The sequence below is a fragment of the Cavia porcellus genome, unplaced genomic scaffold, assembly GCF_034190915.1.
Source record: "Cavia porcellus strain 051 isolate PalLab524CR breed Dunkin Hartley unplaced genomic scaffold, mCavPor4.1 scaffold_1, whole genome shotgun sequence".
NCBI classification, from domain to species: Eukaryota; Metazoa; Chordata; class Mammalia; order Rodentia; family Caviidae; genus Cavia; species Cavia porcellus.
In genome coordinates this window covers 214,142,681-214,160,456 of record NW_026947484.1, presented here as the reverse complement: position 1 = coordinate 214,160,456, position 17,776 = coordinate 214,142,681, and the positions used below count along the sequence as shown (strand labels likewise).

At 37.8% G+C, this 17,776-nt stretch overlaps 1 protein-coding gene across 6 annotated transcripts in view; it reads left to right on the top strand.

Annotated features, from left to right (window-relative positions):
* Camkmt (calmodulin-lysine N-methyltransferase) overlaps nt 1–17,776 on the top strand; it is a 391,740-nt gene that overhangs the window by 341,391 nt on the left and 32,573 nt on the right. The window lies entirely within an intron of this gene.

Sequence of the window (17,776 nt, the reverse complement as noted above, 5' to 3'; positions counted from 1 at the left end):
ACTGTATTTAAATAATTTTATCTGTGATTTTAAAAGAACTTTATTGATATATAATTCACACATTTAAAAATACAATTCAGTGGCTTTTAGTATGTTCAGAATTGTGTAACCATCATTACCTAAATGTCCATAAACCTGATGGCAGGTCCATGTTTCTGGACACATTTAGGCACATCTTTATTTCTTTTGGATCCTGAGATTAGTTTATTTTAGCTAAATTCCAGACAGAAACATGGACCTGCCATCAGGTTTATGGACATTTAGGACATTGTCGTCCTCCTTCACAGAAGCCCTGTCCTATCGCTTCCTTCCCCTCTCTCTTCTCTTTGCTCCCTCCCAGAGGTAAGCAACCATGAACTTATTCTGTCTCTGTGCATTTACTTTTTTCTGATCATTTGATATAAACAGAATCAAACAATATGTAGTTTTTTCTGTTTAGCTTCTGACATTTAACGTAATATTTTTGAGGTTTACCCATACTGCACAGGATATTTGTCGTTTATCATTTTTGCATGGTTGAAAAAAATTCCATTATTCCAGATATCAGAATATTCCATAATATTCTATTTTACCATATTTTATTTATTCATTAGTTGATGCACATTTTGGTTGTTTCTATTATTTGGCTTTCTATTATATGGATAAGTCTACTCTGAGTATTCACCTGCAATTATTTTTGTCTATGCTGGGTATCAAACCCAGGGTCTTATATATGCTGGGCAAGTACTGTATTACTGGGCTACATCTCTGGCCCCTGAGTGGAAATTTTGGCAATGAGGCCATATGATAAGTTTACATTTAATATTTTGAGGAACTGCCAGATTGTTCCTGCCAGCATTATGTTATGTTATCTGGACTTTGAGCATTGACATCAATGAACTTGACCCATTGTTTCTTTATTGCATAGCCTTTGTAATGATCCTGAGATTAGTTTATTTTAGCTAAATTCCAGACAGAAACATGGACCTGCCATCAGGTTTATTTTATTTTTTATTTATTCAATTATTTACTTTTTGTTTTTTGTCTTTCTGAGACAAGGTCTTGCTGTGCAGTTCAGGTTGGTCTTAAACTCACTTTGTAGCCCAGGTTGGCCTCAAACTCACAGCATCCCCCTACCTCAGCCTCACCAGGGCTTATAGGTGTGGGCCACCACACACAGTCTCTGCCATCAGATTTAAAATCAGGCTCTTTCCTCTGCGTGCCCAGCATGAGTAGAAGAAACCGGAAGACACACCTCTGCCTGCCGGGTGCTGCCACCATAAAGCCCTTTCCTCCACACACCCAGCATGGGCAGAGAGAACCAGAAGACCCACCTCTACTTGCAGGGTGCCACCACTGGAAGACCCTTTCCTCCACATGCCCAGCACAGGCTGAAGGAGCCAGATAAATCCACCTCTGCGTGCTGTGCACCACCACCTAAAGGCCATATCCTACCGGTGGCCACTGTGGGCAGAGAGAACCAGCAGATCCACCTTCACCTTCAAGGAGCTGCCACTAGAAAGCTCCTTCCTGCAGGCAGCCAGCAGGAGCAGGACACACAGCCAGGTAAGCCCTGTGCATCTGTAGGCCACCATTTGAGGCCCTTGGTTCCCTCAGACAGCCATCATCCACTGGCAGAATCAGACAAACACACACCCCTGTGTGGCTGCCACCACTGTGGGAGTCCCAGTGTAGACACACAGGCTGAGAGAAGCAGCCCCACCTACATGTACCCCTGATCATCATTGAGGCCCCAGTATAGCTGCATAGCTCTGGAGAAGCCTGCTCCACACCCTACTACCTCCCTGTAAATCTGGAATTAGAGGAGCCCAGGTGCCTGTCCCATCCCCCTACACTGCCTAGGGGCAGCCAACATGGGAAGTGCCTGGGACCCCCACAACCAGTTTGTTGGGAGGAACCCAGGAAAATGTCAAGATGAATGAGCAAAAGGCAAATTCAGACCTCTAGCCCATACACAATAAATCTGGGAGATAGAGTCATGGAAGAAAACAGAAGTCAAACACCTAAAAACTCTGAAAGGATAGCAACTGAAGTAAGGAAACAACTTCATGAGATTATAAAAGCAGTCAAATCAGAAATAATGTCTCAGGTAAAAGGAGAAATCACAAGCATACTGAAAGAATTGTTCAGCAGATCTAAAGAAGACATAGACAATAATAAAGAGGAGCATAGGAAAATGATGGAAACCTTGAGTGAATATAGAAAGGAATTACAATGCAAGAAACAGATTCAAAGAGAGATGTAGGAAATTAAAAATTCAATCAAAAGCTGGCAAAACCACTTGAAAGAGACTGAAGATAGTTTCAAAACTTAAAGACAGGATTGCAGCTAGTGATCGTGAAAGGAAAGATCTCTTAAAAATAACACAGAATCAGGATATAACAACTCAATGGCTGCAAGATGATGCAAAGAAGCATAATTTAAGACTGATAGGTATCAATGAAGAAGCAGGGGTCAAAACAAATGAAATTAAAAGGGTATTCACAGAAGTAATAGAAGAAAACTTCCCAAACATGAGAAATGGATCCTGCATGCAGGTAAGTGAGGCATATAGGACTCCAACTAGCCATAACCAAAGTAAATCTATACCCAGACGTATAATAAGATTCCAGAAATTCAGCACAAGAGCAGAATATTAAAAGCTGTTAGAGAAAAGAAATAGATCACCTATAAAGAAAACCAATCAGAATTTCAGCAGAATTGTCAACACCAACCATCAAGTCAAGAAAAGTTTGGAGTGAAGTCTTTCAAATCCTGAAAGAAAACAACTTTCAACCCAGATTGATGTGCCCTGCAAAGCTATCTTTCAAAATTGATGGAAAAATTTGATACTTATATGGTAAAGAACAATTGAAGGAATTCATGACTACCAAACCAATCCTACCAAGAATGCTAAAGAATATTCTAGAGAGAGATAAAGATAACCACGGTTCCAGGAACAGCAGCAGAGGAAGATCACAAACAGAGCAGGCAATTGAATGAAGGGAAAAAGTGGAGGACCAACATCAGGAGGATAGCAGGGCAGAGACAAACCAATGTATGCTGGTTGTAACCATTAATGTAGATGGCCTCAGGTCAACAATAAAAAGAAACACAAGGAGAGTGGACCAAGAAATAAAATCCTTCAATATACTATATACCAGAAACACATCTCACTGGAAAGGAAATTTATAGACTGAAAATGAAAGGAGAGGAAACAATTGTTCCATGTGACAGGAAACAAACAAAAAAATCAAGAGTAACTTGCCCATCAACCACAGAATGCATGGGAAAGATGGTATTTTCATGCAGTGGAAAACTACCCAGCTACTTTAGTAGAATAATCTCAAGCCTCCTGTAGGTAAATGAATGCAACTGGAAATCATGTTCATGGCTGAAACAATTTGAACTTTATATGCATGAACCCTAGCATAAGAAATAAAAGGAATTAATGAGACCCCAAAGCAAAATAGTTAATGTAAGAGCAAAGGAGAGGAAACATCTGGGAGGGAAAGGTGGAAACTATTGTCAATTTCTTATTGTCTTGAACTCTTGCATTATTTACACAACTTTGTTAGGTTTGGCTTTGTTCTGTGTTCTTTTGTTAGATTTTATGCTGTCAGATGGTAGGGGCAGCTATATTGAATATAATGGGATATTTTATGATAATCATGGTTTCCTATTATATTGCTTTGAAGTCTTAAAAGACTTTCATTCATTGTTCTGATTGTTTTTATTCTGTTTTATTTGATTTTATTATGTGTGATGGTATGAACAGCTATTTTGAAGAAAACAAGACAATATGGCAGCCACTGCTGATTTACTACCATCTTGTTTTGAAGTCCTACCATGCTTTTGTTCTTCTGTTTTGATTGGTTCTGTCCTATTGTATTTGATTTGATTTGATTACATGTGATGGTATAAACTAATTCTTTGAGGAAAATGAGATATTATAGTAGCCATTGTTCATTTCTTGTTATTTGGTTTTGAAGTCCTGTGATGCTTTCATTGTCTTGAATGGTTTTATACTATAAAACCATTTTTGGTTTTATTTTATTATGTTTTATATTATTGGGTGTGAAGGTATGCTCAACTATTTCAAAGAAATGAGACATTATGGTCTCATTTGATATCTGGTTGTCTTGTGAAGTGTTGTGTTGCTTGCATTGTTCTGATTTGCTTTGTTCTGTTCTTTTTGTTTTATTCTCTTTAAAATAAAAGAAATTTTAAAAATTTAAATCATTCTGGAAACGAGGACCCCACATTCAATCCCCGGCAGCAAAAAAGTAAATAAATAAATTCTGTCTTTTGGGCTACTATTAATTCCCTAGAGTGACACCCTCTCTAAAATTTCTCATTTGAAAAAAAATCTGATGCTTATAAACTAGCAGCTAGATGCAGCTAAAAAAAAGTGTTCTAAGTCTAAATACACATAGGTAGAGATCCTCTGGAACAGGTTTTCTAAACATGGCCCACAGCCCATCCTCTTGGGGGTTACCTGTGGTGCTTCCTTGGTTTAGAAACCCAGTTTCTGGGCATCAGAGCAACCTTGAAAATTGAGACTCCATGAGTTAAGGCTCCTGGATCTTACATTTTAGCAACCTCCTCTATTGATTCTGGAGCACAGACTATGAGGTGTGATTAAAAAAAAATATGGTGAACATTTAATTTTTAAAAAACTTATTACAGGAAAAGGCACATTACCATTAATCCCCCTCAGTGTATCCTCCTTGCTTCTTCAAACATGCTTGTCTCATTGTTCTTGCCACTTGCTAATCTTTTAAAACAGAGTCTGCTATGTAGGTCAAGCTGTTGGGCTGGTCTTGAACTCACTATGTAACCTAGGTTTGCCTCAAACTCCCAGCAATCCTGCCTCAGCCCCCTGAGTGCTGGGATTATAGACATGCATCACCACACCTGGCTCTCGCCACTTTCTGAAACAGTTCTGAAAGTCCTCTTTAGCAAGAGTGTTTAGTTGTGGTGATGTGGCTGCTTCAGTGTCCTGAACTGATTAAAAATATTTACCTCTCCTAGTCATGCTGACTTTGGGAAAAAGCCAGACATCATGTGGTGCCAAGTCCAATGAATCAGGTAGATGAACATACACTGAAACGTTTTGACAGAAATTGCCATAAATGTTTGATCAATAAGGGCAATCCTAAAGTGATGGGAAGGAAGCTTTATGGATGTTTAAATTAAAAAATGGATTACATTAAAGACATATTGCCATTAATCCCCCTTAAAATACTGAAATACTCTACCTTGCACCAATACACCAGGCCCATCGTTTTCACTGTATCTTTTGATCGTCCCTTGTACATGTGGATAAGCACATTTTATATCCCTAGATTGCTGCTCAGATTGTAAACTGAAAGCATAAAGAGAAGCCTATGGATCTCCTCTGCTTGTCTTTAGGGAAGGACAAGTCTTTTTTGATTTTTCATGAGGGAGGCGTTCATTTCCCACTTTGGACTCTGAATTTCTATGGTGACATCTTATTGAAGATGTATATGGCAGTGGACAGAGGAAAATTATATAGATAAGAGAATAATCTGATTAGTTTCTTATTGACAGGAAGCACACATCAGAGGTGGAAAAGACCTCAGGGATAATCCAACAACAATTCTGAGTCAGAGGTGGTCCATGTGTTCCCCTCTATACTCTGTTTGTAATCATATAAGACATTTTGTTTGGTTTTCACAATAATTAGAGATTATGACTAATAGTAGGGGAAGCAGAGATCATAAATATCTTGTATTTCAAGGGACAATTCATTGAATGAAGAATTGCCCTCTCTTAGCTGCTCATATTCTCCAGTTGAGAAACATTAGTTTTAATGGAGAAAAAATGGAGACCCAAATATATTGCTTAAATCTCTCTTATCTTATTTATTGCCTTGGTTCCTGGACATGTGTGCATGATGCATGTGGGTATATGCTGTGTCTGTCTTACATGTGTTCTTCTTTAGGGACATGGGATTTGTTTATAAACAACTTTTTGTCTAAATAAATTCACTAAGCAACTATTTGTGTCCAACTTAATGGAATAAAATGTAATTTAGTGTTTGCTCTGTAGGTGTCACTGTGAAGGGCTCATTAAGAATTATGAAGACAAGAGAGGTGAGGTTCCTCCTTTAGAAACCTCAAGATATTCAAACGAGACAGACACTTGTCCAGCTCCCGAGATCAAAGTCAAAGTGAATTATGCTGCATAGACATAGATCAAGGAGGATTCATGGAAGAGGTGGCCGCTGAGCTGTGAGTTGGCAAGTAAAGGCTGGAGGCAGGGAGAACTGAAGCAGGCCTTCCAGTTGTAAAAAGCAGTGAGGGACTAACTTCAGATGTCAGATATAGACAAGCCAAGTCCAGACTAATTTAGATGCTTGTTTTGCTACTGAGGATTGAATTCACAACCTCATGCTTGCCAGGCAGGCGCTGCCTGGCTGAGCTGTATCCCCAGAGGATTTAGATATTTGTAGTGAGTGGGAAAAAGCCAGGGCAGATAGGTCAGTTAAGTCCTTGTGTTAGGGAGGAAGGAGAAGGAGATGGCATAGAGCACAGAAAGGGGGTGTCATGCAGAGCACTGCGTCCTGTATCCAGGCTGTGGTAGTTACAAGTATTCTGCCTCATCATAATTAATTAAGGCATGTATTTGTTTTGTGTGGCTTTCTTTGCGTTTCATTTGGCAATAAAAGTCTTTTTTATTTAAAAACTACTTTAGAGACAGATAGAAAAACAGACAGAAACCAGTTGTAAGTGAGGGTATCAACTGTGAGGCCATTGTAGAGAATTGACCTCATGCTGGAGGTAAAGAAAATACAGAGAAGTTAGAGATCACAGGTGGCTGTAGAACATCTTTATGGAAATAATTAGGTTAGGAATAAAAGTTCATATCTTAGAACAATGCTGTGGCAGATTTAGAGACATTGAGAACTAGAGCTGATCATACAACTCAGTGGTAGAGCACTTGCCTGATATGCGTGAGGCCTTGGATTCGATCCACAATACTAAAAAAAAAAAATCAAGATCAAGAGATAACAGCCTAACTATGGGAACTGGAAAGGAGAAGCTGCCAAGGATAAAATCTTCAAAAATGTCATTTCAGAATCAGAGAATTTGCCCATAAAGGGAAACTGAAAAGGGGTAAGAGGAGGATCTGTGAATCAGGGTGGCGTGGGATGATCCCTCCTCATGGAAGCAAGTCTAGGACAGGAATCCAAGGAGAGGATAGGCACCTGTGTCAGTGACTGCAGATTTCTGACGGTCAAGCAAACAGCAGAGCAAGTTCAGTGACTGTTGGGAGAAAGGTCACGTCACAAGGGAGGTAAAACAGTGTCTATCACCACAGAAATGTTGGTGGCAAAGGCAAAGAGAGAATGAGAAGCTGAGTCAAGGGAACAGTTGAGCAGGAAGCCAGAACAGCCGAGGAAAGAGATCAGTGAAAATAGAAAAGAGGAATATTTCACTTTTGAAATATTTCACATTTCATATATCATCCAGCAAAGACCTTAGTGCTTTTGGAGCTGTGGTTCCCAGTCAGCAGTGTCGCATCAGTTGGGAATGTGTCACAAATGCGTATTCTCAGGGCCCCCACCCACTCAAGAAACTGACTCAGAAATTCTGGGTTTGAGGTCCAAACATCCTGTGCTTTAACAGACTGAAGATTCTGATACATGCTCAAATCTGAGAAGCCCTGACCCAAGGGGAATAAAAGAGGGGCTCCCAACAGCACACAGACACTGAGTGTCTCCTGAACAGGGAGAATAACCCTACTGCTTGCTTTAGATGAGAGGAAAAGAGAGAAAGATGAAGAAGGGAAAGATATTTTCAGAACTTGCTGGGCTTTCTGTAGGATCACCTGCTGAGAGTGAAGACCTGGGGTCTTTTGGGAGTTTAAAATATTCATGTATCATCCCAGCCTCCAAACCTTTGCCTCTTGAGAAATGTCCGAGTTGTTCTCTCTCCTTTCTTCCTGTCCAAAGCCTGCCAGTGAGGGCACATGCAGTCAGACCTTCCCCAGCATGTCCAGTCCTCAGTGATCAGGCTCTGGTTAGAACACTTTGCACAGCTGCAATCCTTTTGTTTTGAGTGTGTTGTCTTCTAAATAGGCCTGTATATTCTCTTACAATTATAAAAACATTACCTCTTTGTGCTACTGTTTATACTGTTCATCCAGTGAGGGTTCGACCAAACTCCGCAGGTGACTCACAAGTTAGGAAATCAGCAGATTGGCGCCCCTCCTCATTCATTACAGTTCTAGATTTAGATGGCTTACTTCTTCATAAATGTCTGAAATACTATTATAGAGGCTTCTACCGTATGGCAATTTAAAACTCTACAAAGGATCAGAAGAAATGGAGAGACAAGTGGCAAATAGGCAGTCATTTGAAAGAGCAGCAGCGATTTACCAGTTTGGGTAAACACTGTAAATGACTGAAATGGACCCTCTGTTAAGGGCGAGCTCTGACAACATAGACGTGGACAAATGAGATGAAGGAAACTGTGGCAAAGGCTCCTGGAGGCCTGTGGAAAGAATGCCTGTCGTGTCCATGCAGAGAGAACTGTTGCCTCCTCTATTGCTGGTAAGAGAGCTGATTTTTGCAAAACTCAAGATTGTTTGCATTTAGCAGGTATGATCAACAGTTGTTATCAAGGGCTGAGGGTGTAGCTCAGTGGTACAGGGCTTGGTCAGCATGTGTGAGGCCCTGGGTTTTGTCTGCTTCATTAAAATAATAATGATAATAATGATGATAATAATAAAGAATTGCATCACTACACTACTTTCGCAAATGCACAGGAAGGACCTGCCTTTTTAGCAATCTGATTTCAAACCATGGTTTGCTGACCTGCCAGCAGATGTCTGCAAGTATAAAGGCAAACAAAGGAATATTATCCATTGCGAATGTGTGAAGAAAAATGCTGTAAATCTCTATAAGGAAAGTTCTCTATGATCACCACATGAAATACAAATTAGATTGAGCCTACTTGACATTAAATTTTACTGTAAGCTCAAAAGTCTTGCTGTTTGAGACATTGTTTTAGTGTGAGTTTTACATCACAAAACAGAAATCCTACTAGAAATGGAGTTGATTTTTTTGCTCTGAGTTGAAACCCTAAATTCAAAATCAGAGAAGAGGAGACACGATACATTAGCACAAGAGTAAGGGAAGAGAAATTGCTATTTTTCAAGCACCTACCTATAATACACCTTCATAATGTAATGCTTTCATATGCTGTTTCTCATTCTGTGCTTAATTGATCCTACAGTGTGATTATTTTGTCTTTTATAGACAAGAGCATGATACTCAGAACACTTCAGTCTTTGGCTTCTAAGTGGTAGTCTTTGAAGTCAAAGCAGTCTAGCTACAAAGCCTGTACATTCTTCCTGCCGTACTTTACCTGTGAAATGTACTGGATATGACAAGCCTGTAGCTATCAAAACTCTTCTAGAACATAGGAAGTTCGAAATAAATGATTAGTTTTGCAACATTTCTGTATGTAAAATTTTAACAATTCAAACAGAAGTAAAATTTTAACATTGCAATGAAATGAAATGAAATGGAGGCAACATAAATTTTACTTTGGTGTCAGTATAATTACAACTAATACATTGATGTGACTTGGATTTTTATAGACTGTCCTCTACATGTCTTTACCTATGAGCATGATGCCTTAAGTTATAAAATATATGTTGGCTAGGGATCTATTTATAGTCATGTATGTACACTGATTTTTTTCAGAAAGCTTTAAAACAAGCAATGTTTTGTGATAAAATTGATGTTTAGTAGCTGGACATTCAATAACATAAATTTTGAAATCTGTGTACACCCTTGAAACCATAACCGCAATGGAAAGAGTAGCACATCCATCACCTCCTAAAGTTCTTTCTTGCTCTTTTTTGACCCCTAATTCTGCTCCTTTAAGTTTCCTTCTTCCCCAGGAATCCACTGGTTTGTTTTCTCTCATTAAAAAGTAGTGTCTACTTTCTAGAGTTTTAAATAAAGGGAATCCTTTAATGGGTGCTGGTTTAGTCGTTCTTCTCAGTAAAGTTATTTTGCAATGCACAAATGTTGTTCCCTGTATCAGTTAGTTTCTTACCTTTCACTCCTGATTTGCAAAGCTCATTGTACGTGGGATTTGTTTGTTCCTTCACTTGTTGATGGACTTTTTGATTGCTGCCAATTTTGGGCTAATAAAGCTATTAGGAACATGTCTTTACAAGGGTACACATGCTTTCTTTAGGATTAATAAGTAGGAGTGAAATAGATAAATCATATAGAGTTATATTTAACTTTTGAAGAACACGCCAAACTTTTCAGAAGTGCTTGTGCTATTTTATATTCCCTTCATAGTGGTGGAGGATTTTCTCCACTCCATTTTCTCCGCATCATTGCCAACTCTAAATATGATCAGCCTTTGAAACTTCAGGCAATCTCATAAGTGTCTGTTAAATTACAGTCATTTCTAAGAAGGATTCTCATTGGAATTTAATTAAAAGTTCTCTAATGCCTAATGATGTTAGGTGGATGTTTATATTTTGACTTAAGATTCATATATCTTTGGTAAAGTGTCTGTTAAAATTTTTGTTTACTTTCTAAAAATTAGATTGCTTTTTTTTATTATTGGCATACTCTGATCATTCTTTACATGCACTGAATGTAAGCTCTATAGAAGATACATGATTTGCAAACATTTTCTCCTAACCTGTAGTTTATCTTTTCAGTCTCTTCATGTGTCTTCAGTCTCTTCAGTGTCTTTCAAAGTGCAAACTTTTTTAATTTTAATGATATTCAATTTACCAGTTTGTTCTTTTGTGAATGATGCATTTTGTGTGTATGGAATCAATCTTTGTTTGGCACAAGGTTACAAAGATTTTCTCCTACATTTTCATCTGTAAGTTTTATAAATGTTAGCTTTTGCCTATAGGATTATGATCCATTTTGAGTTAATTTTTGCAAATGATTCAAAATATAGATTGAAGTTATTTTTTAAAAATATAGATAGCCAGATTTTAAGACCTCATTTTATTCCTTGTCTATTTCAATTGTCTGTATTTATTCAGGTCTTACTAAATTTCTCTTAAGTCTAAATAATCTCTCTGTTTTATATGCTTATGCTTTTTGGGGGAGGGAGTACCAGGGGTTGAACTCACAACCTCACATTTGCCAAGCAGGCAGTTAGGCCACTAAGCTAAACCCCCAATCCGTATGCTTATGCTTTTATAAAATTTTTATGCTATTATAAATGGCATAAAGTTGGCGATTCCAATTTCCAGTTATTTTCACTTGCATAAAGAAATTCAGCTGATTTTTCTATTGATCTTGTATCCCACCAGCCTGCTAAATTCTCATTAGTTTTCATAGCTTTTTGCATATACTGTTACGTTTTCTACTTAGATGACTGTGTTGCCTCCTAGTAAGTATAATTTTACTCCTCCCTGAAATATCTAAATGCTTTTTTATTTCTTGCCTTATGGAATGCATGGAATCTTCAGTGCAATATTGAATAGTGACAAGAAACATCTCTTTCTTATGGCTGTTGTTAGGAAGAAGGTATCCAGCCTCTCACCATTAAGTGTGATGTTAAATGCAGATTTTTCATTGATAAACTTTTTTAGGTTGAAAAAGTTTCCTTCTATTCTTTGGTTACTGAAAGTTCTCTTCAAAATGGAGAATGATGTGGTGGACTTTTTCAAATGCATATTCTGCACTGTTTGAGATGATCATATTCTTTCTTTCCTTCCTTCCTTCCTTCTTTCTTTTTGTTTTTGAAACAGGGTCCCACTGAGTATTAGTTCAAGCTGGCCTTGAACTCACTATGTGGCCTATGTAGCCAGGCTGCCCTCAAACTTGAGCTCCTGCCCTCAAACTTGAGCTCCCAAGTGTTGGAATTACAAGCATGTGCCACGGTACCCGGCGTATGCTACTTCTTTAATTTATTAATACTGTGGATGATATAGATCACTTTTGAAATGTCAAACCTACCTATAATCTTAGGAACAATCCCACTTGATCATAATAAATTGGTATATATGCTATATATATGTATATGTATATATATATGTATATATGTGTGGGTGTATGTATGTGTGTATTTATAGATGTTTTTACAGACAGTTTTGTGTATGTACACATATACTGTATATTCTTCAATATCTATAGAATTTTTAGTGCTACCACCTCTCCTTATTTATCATATTGGTGATTTATATCTGCTCCATTATTTTCCTGACCAGTATAACTAGAGGTTTATCAATTTCATTTATCTCAAAGAACAAGTATTTGGCTTCATTGATTTTTTGTTTTGTTTTGTTTTCTATTTCACTCATTTTTGCTATAACCATCATTACTTCCTTTCTTCTAGTTATGGTGAGTTTAATGTGCTTATCTTTTCTTATTTACTTAGCTAGAAATTGAGTTCGTTGATGTGACCTTTCTTCTCTAATACAGGCAGTTAGCATTATTAATTTTCTTCTAAATTATTTGTGGTATTCCATATATTTTGATATATTTTTATTCAATTCAGTTTATGCTTTGCTTTCTTTTTTGGATCCTAAACTATCTACAAATGTATTTTCCAAGTATTTGAAGGTTTGTAGGAAAGATTGATTTCTAATTTATTAGTGGTTTCTAATTTAATTACTTTGTGGCCAAGGAACATATTTTTATGTGACTTAGATTCTTTTTAATTTATTGACCCAGAATAAATATATCTTGGTAAATATCTGAATAGAATATACATTTGCCCCTGTTGACTATTGTATAAATATCAATTAAGACAAATTAGTTGACAATGTTAGAGTTACCTGGAGCTTTCTTATTTTCCGTCTGGCTAATCAATTACTGAGAGGAGAGCACTGAAATCATGGCTGTAAGTGTGCTGTCTATGTTTCCTTGTAGTGCTATCCATTTGGGCTTCATATTCAGAGCTCTATTATTCAGTGTTCAAACATTTAGAATTGTTATATCCGCTTTTTGAATTGTTCCTTTAACATTATAAAGCAATCTACTGCTCGCAATATTTTGCTCTGAAATTTACTATATCTGATGTTAATACACCCACTCTGGCTTTCTTTTGCCTAGCATTTGTATTTTTTCTTTTCACACTATACTTTTAACCCATTTGTGTCTTTATATTTAAAGTGCATTTGTTGTAAGCCATGTGTAGCTGGGCCTAACTTTTCTATTCTGTATGCAATTCTCTGCCTTTTAATTGGGGTGTTTAGACCATTTTCGTGTAGTAAAATTACTGATTGTGGTTAGATTTGAATCTATTATCTTGATATTTACTTTCTGTTGGTTCCGACTGTTCTTTGTTTTCATCTTTTTTCTGCACTTTGTTGGATTAAGTCATTTATTATACTATTCTATTTTATTGCTTTTGTTTATTAACTGTAACAGCTTTGTTATCTTAGTAATTGCTTAGATTTTATAGTGTACACCTTTAACTTACTATGATCTATCCTCAAATGACATACCACTTCATCTGAACTTACAGGGCAGTAGTGAACTGATGGCACTTGTGACACAGGTGGGCTGTTTGTAGCATGCAAAGCTCCAAAAGGTTCGCCATCACTGGTATGGGGTCTCTTTCTAAGTCATTGTAAGGACTTGGTGTTTTATGCTGAATTAAGAGAGAGGAACCTTTACAGGGAAAAAGAGAAAACTCCTGCTCTGATATACATTTTTTTTTAGTTCTTTTTTTTTTTTTTTTTTTTTTTTTTGTTATCGGTACCGGGGATTGAACTCATGACCACCTGCTTGCAATCTGATATACATTTTAAAAGGTTCACTCTAGAGGCTTTCTTGAACAGAGATTGTAGGGTGGCAAATGAAAGCAGGGAGACAAATTAGAAGAGCCTGCAATAATTCAGATGAGAAACAGAGGTAGTTTAGACCAGGGAACAAAAAAAAGTGGTTGTATTTTGATATGTTTCAAAGGTAGAGCTAACCATATTTCTGGCATATGTAATACAGAATGGGTTTTGGTTTGAGTAACTAGAAAGTTGGAATTACCATTAACAAGATAGAAAGGACTGTGTAAAGTGAATTTGGGAAACAGGTTCAGGAATTCAAATGTTGACACTTTAAGCTTAAATTGTCTATAGTAATTATTCAAGTGGAAATATTAAAACAATGAATTGTATATGTAAATCTGGAGCTCATGGTTGAAGAGGAGGGCTAAGAACTGAGCTGATGTTAGCAATATGCAGATCTTTGGTGAGTTTTACAAGAGCAGCATTTTTTGGGGTTTTTTTTGTAGTTGCTTTTGTTTTTTTGTAACTGGAGACAAAAGCTGTGGTAGTAGATTGAAAATAGAATGGGAGGAGAGTAGAATTTGGCTGCAAAGGAGACATAGATAAAGGAAATGATAACTGGAAGAGAAGGAGGCATCAAAAGAAGGTATTCATGAGGAAGGAAATAACTGTATGGCTGAAGACTGAGGGAAATAATTCAGAGGAAGAAGAACTGACAGTATAGGAAAGAGAAAGGAAATTGCAGAAGATGAGAAGAGATGGATGTAGCACATGAGGAGGTGTGGCTGTGGACAGAGTGCGATAACGGCAGGAAGGCAGAGTACCTGCGTGTATATGCGGTCGGAATGGTGGTGTGGTAGCGGGAAGTTAGTGAAGTTCTGATTGCTACGATTTTGACAGCAACACAGGAAAAGGGCCATCAGCTGAAGGCAAGGATGAGGGAGGTGGCGTTAGCATGTTGAAAAGAGAGAAGGTACAAACTAATGATTTCAAAGAGTGGAAGAGCAAGTGGACAAAGGAAAGGTAAACATAACTGCTGGGTGTGAAGAACCTTCTCGAGGTTCACTGTCTTGGACCTAAAGCGAATCAGTCAGGGAGCCGTGTGCTTTGTCCACCACATTCAGGGCACACGTGCAGATACGGACCAAGCAAAGAGCTGGGTGCAATACAAACGAGGAAGTAAGGAGACAAAAGTGTAGAGGGTGCATGCAAGAGATAATTAAAATAGAGTTTAAGCTAGGTGAGGAAGAAAGATACATGCTAGGGAAGTGGAACAATGCGTGTCCTGTTGGTATCAGTAGTGGATTGTAGAGGAGATCCGGGAGCGGCTGAATCAGAGAAGCCTTGGGGGGCAGGAACTGTGGACAGGGACAGGCTGTGAGCTGAATGTCATCATCTTCGGTGAGGTATGTTCTGAAATTCAAAGTCCCCATGGAGTCGTGGACTTGTAGTTGGAATTCCTTTGTTGTTTTTTCCTTAGTGCATGTCTGTAGTATATAATACGGGGGACTGGTACATGTACAAAATACATGTGGGAAGTTGGTAAATTTTCATCTCCTTTCCCTCCCCTCTCCCCATTTCTTGATCGCTTTCCCATTTGCAAAAGATCTATCTCCCTACATCCTATTATCTACCTTTTATTTTGCTCTTTATTTATGCTTCTCATATTTTTTTTAAATTTTAAAAAGCAAGATAGAAAAAAAGGATAGAAATGATACAGAATTCCAAAAAATAGTAGGAAATTAACACTAGTTAATATATTGCATATTGTTGTCTTGGAAGTAGTTGTTAAGGTTACAAGACCTCGGTACGAAAAATGATCGAACAATCAAACACTGACAGCACAAACTGTTCTTTTGGATGCACTAACAGAGATTAGTAGTATAGTTATGTATCTTGCATACATATATATATATACACACATTTATATATGTACACCTACATACATATAATCTTTTCCTTTCTTCCTTTTCTTCTTTCCCCTATATCAGTTGTTCTTTCCTTTTGAGCACTTTCTTTCCCTTTCTTTATTACAATATCTATTGTACATTTTCTCGTATTTTTTAAAATCTCATTTTTCTGTTAATTTGCTATTGAAATTTGTGTAAGTATTGCAACAAATTGGATGCAAGGAAACCACAGCTTAAGCATTACCCTAAGAAGGGGTCAGATATGGCGTTCTGGTACATGGGACAAGGTCACTGGAAGTGAGGCATTGAGAGGACCAGCTCCTTGAATCATGACATCAGACTGCAAACTCAGAGAAATTGAGGAATTTCCCAAACTTACACACCTCCTGAGAGTAGGAAATGAAAATATAAGCCTCCATGTGTCCCTTAGGCTAAAGTAGACCCTGATCACACCACTTTCTCCCTGAGTTACCTGCTTTCCGCTGCAGGGACAGCATGGCATTAAGCCTCATGAGACTGAGGACAATGCCTCTGGTGAATATGTCGCAGTGCATGTGGCCATTCTGGGCGTGTCACTTTCTCAGAGATCACTTGTTCCAGCTGCTGTGGTGACTCACAGCTGAAAGCTTCCCAGAAGCTCTGGAGGTCTTTCTGGTTTTTGATGAGAGGCTGAGCAGCCTCGCTGTGCACTGAGCCCAAGTTCTAGGATACCAGAAGCTTGGCAGGTCCAGAAAAGCTGCTTGGTTGTTCCGTATTCTCCCTAGGTATATGGAGTTTCTGAGGAACCTATAAACAAAGTTCATTTCACAGGAATTTTCTAGTTTCCTTTGTTTCCTGGCTTTCCCCTGGGCCTCAGCAAGTATAATGACGCTAACATTAATTCATAAAGCATTCCTGTGTCACAGGGCCTGTGAGCACTGAGATACGCACATTGGGGAAAGCATCTCTGGTGTTCTAAGTCTGTCTGCTCACACAACACACAGGTCACACACTGGAATTAGGGGCGTACACGGTGGTGGGGCTTGGTAGGCTGCCTCTGCCAAGGGTTGGCCTATGGCTCAGAAAGAGCCTGACCTTTGTCTGTTAAGCAGGTGTTCAGTAAGCAAGACTCACACAAGTAAGTGGCCAACACACACTCAGCCTGTACAGGTGTTCCTGTGATGATGTGTGTAATCTTTCCCACCTCAAATTTACCAGCACTGATGTGTATTAGTGTACATGAAAAGAATTTTGGGGCTGACTAGACTTACACATTTTTTTGTATTCAGTCATATGACTTTTCACGTGGTGGAGTAGAAGTTATAAAGAACATACCAAAAATAAGCCAATATAACTGGATATGGTAGATGTGATCTCTTGCTTTATTTCTAAAGAATCAAAACAGGAAACACTAATGAAATTTTACTTTTAAAAAAATAGCACTGCAAATCACAGTTTTTGCATGGTAGAGAGAAAAAAATCAAAATACTGTAATGTCGTACCATGCTAATAATCATCACAGTTTTCAATTGAGAGTAGTGAAAGCTGCTGGTTGGCTTTATAAACACAACCAGAATTTTCAAATGCATGTTATTAGTTATTATTATTAATGTGAGGTTTAAAAGGGATCCTCCTTTGGAGACTAAGTGTCACTATGGGGAAATTTTAAAGAATGCCTGAGAACACCAAATGAAAAGTGACTTTTTTTTCCTCTCCTATCTTGCCAGCTTACACTTTTCATCAATAAAAAATGTACCTGACATGACACACAGGTAGACACATACTAAGTTCCACTATGCTTATTTTATAAATCTGTATTCCAGTCAGATAGAAATACTTTTGATTTCAATGTACTTCATTGATGTTAAGGGTACAGAATTGTTCCAATGAATGTGGTAAAGATATTTCTCTCTCTGTCTTGTCTACAAAAACCTATAAAAACTAGCAAAAGCTTAGGCTAAAGTAGACTTGTATTTAAGTAGAGTTTTCTTCCATAGATTTGAAGTCTAAATAAAATACAGTAGACACTCACATCCTAGTTTTCTATTATATCCTTTTTGAAATAATTTGTATATACCTTTTAAATAATTTCAGGTGCCACAAAAAATGTTAATAACTCAAAATCAAAAGTTTTTTTAAAAAGCCTAAGTATA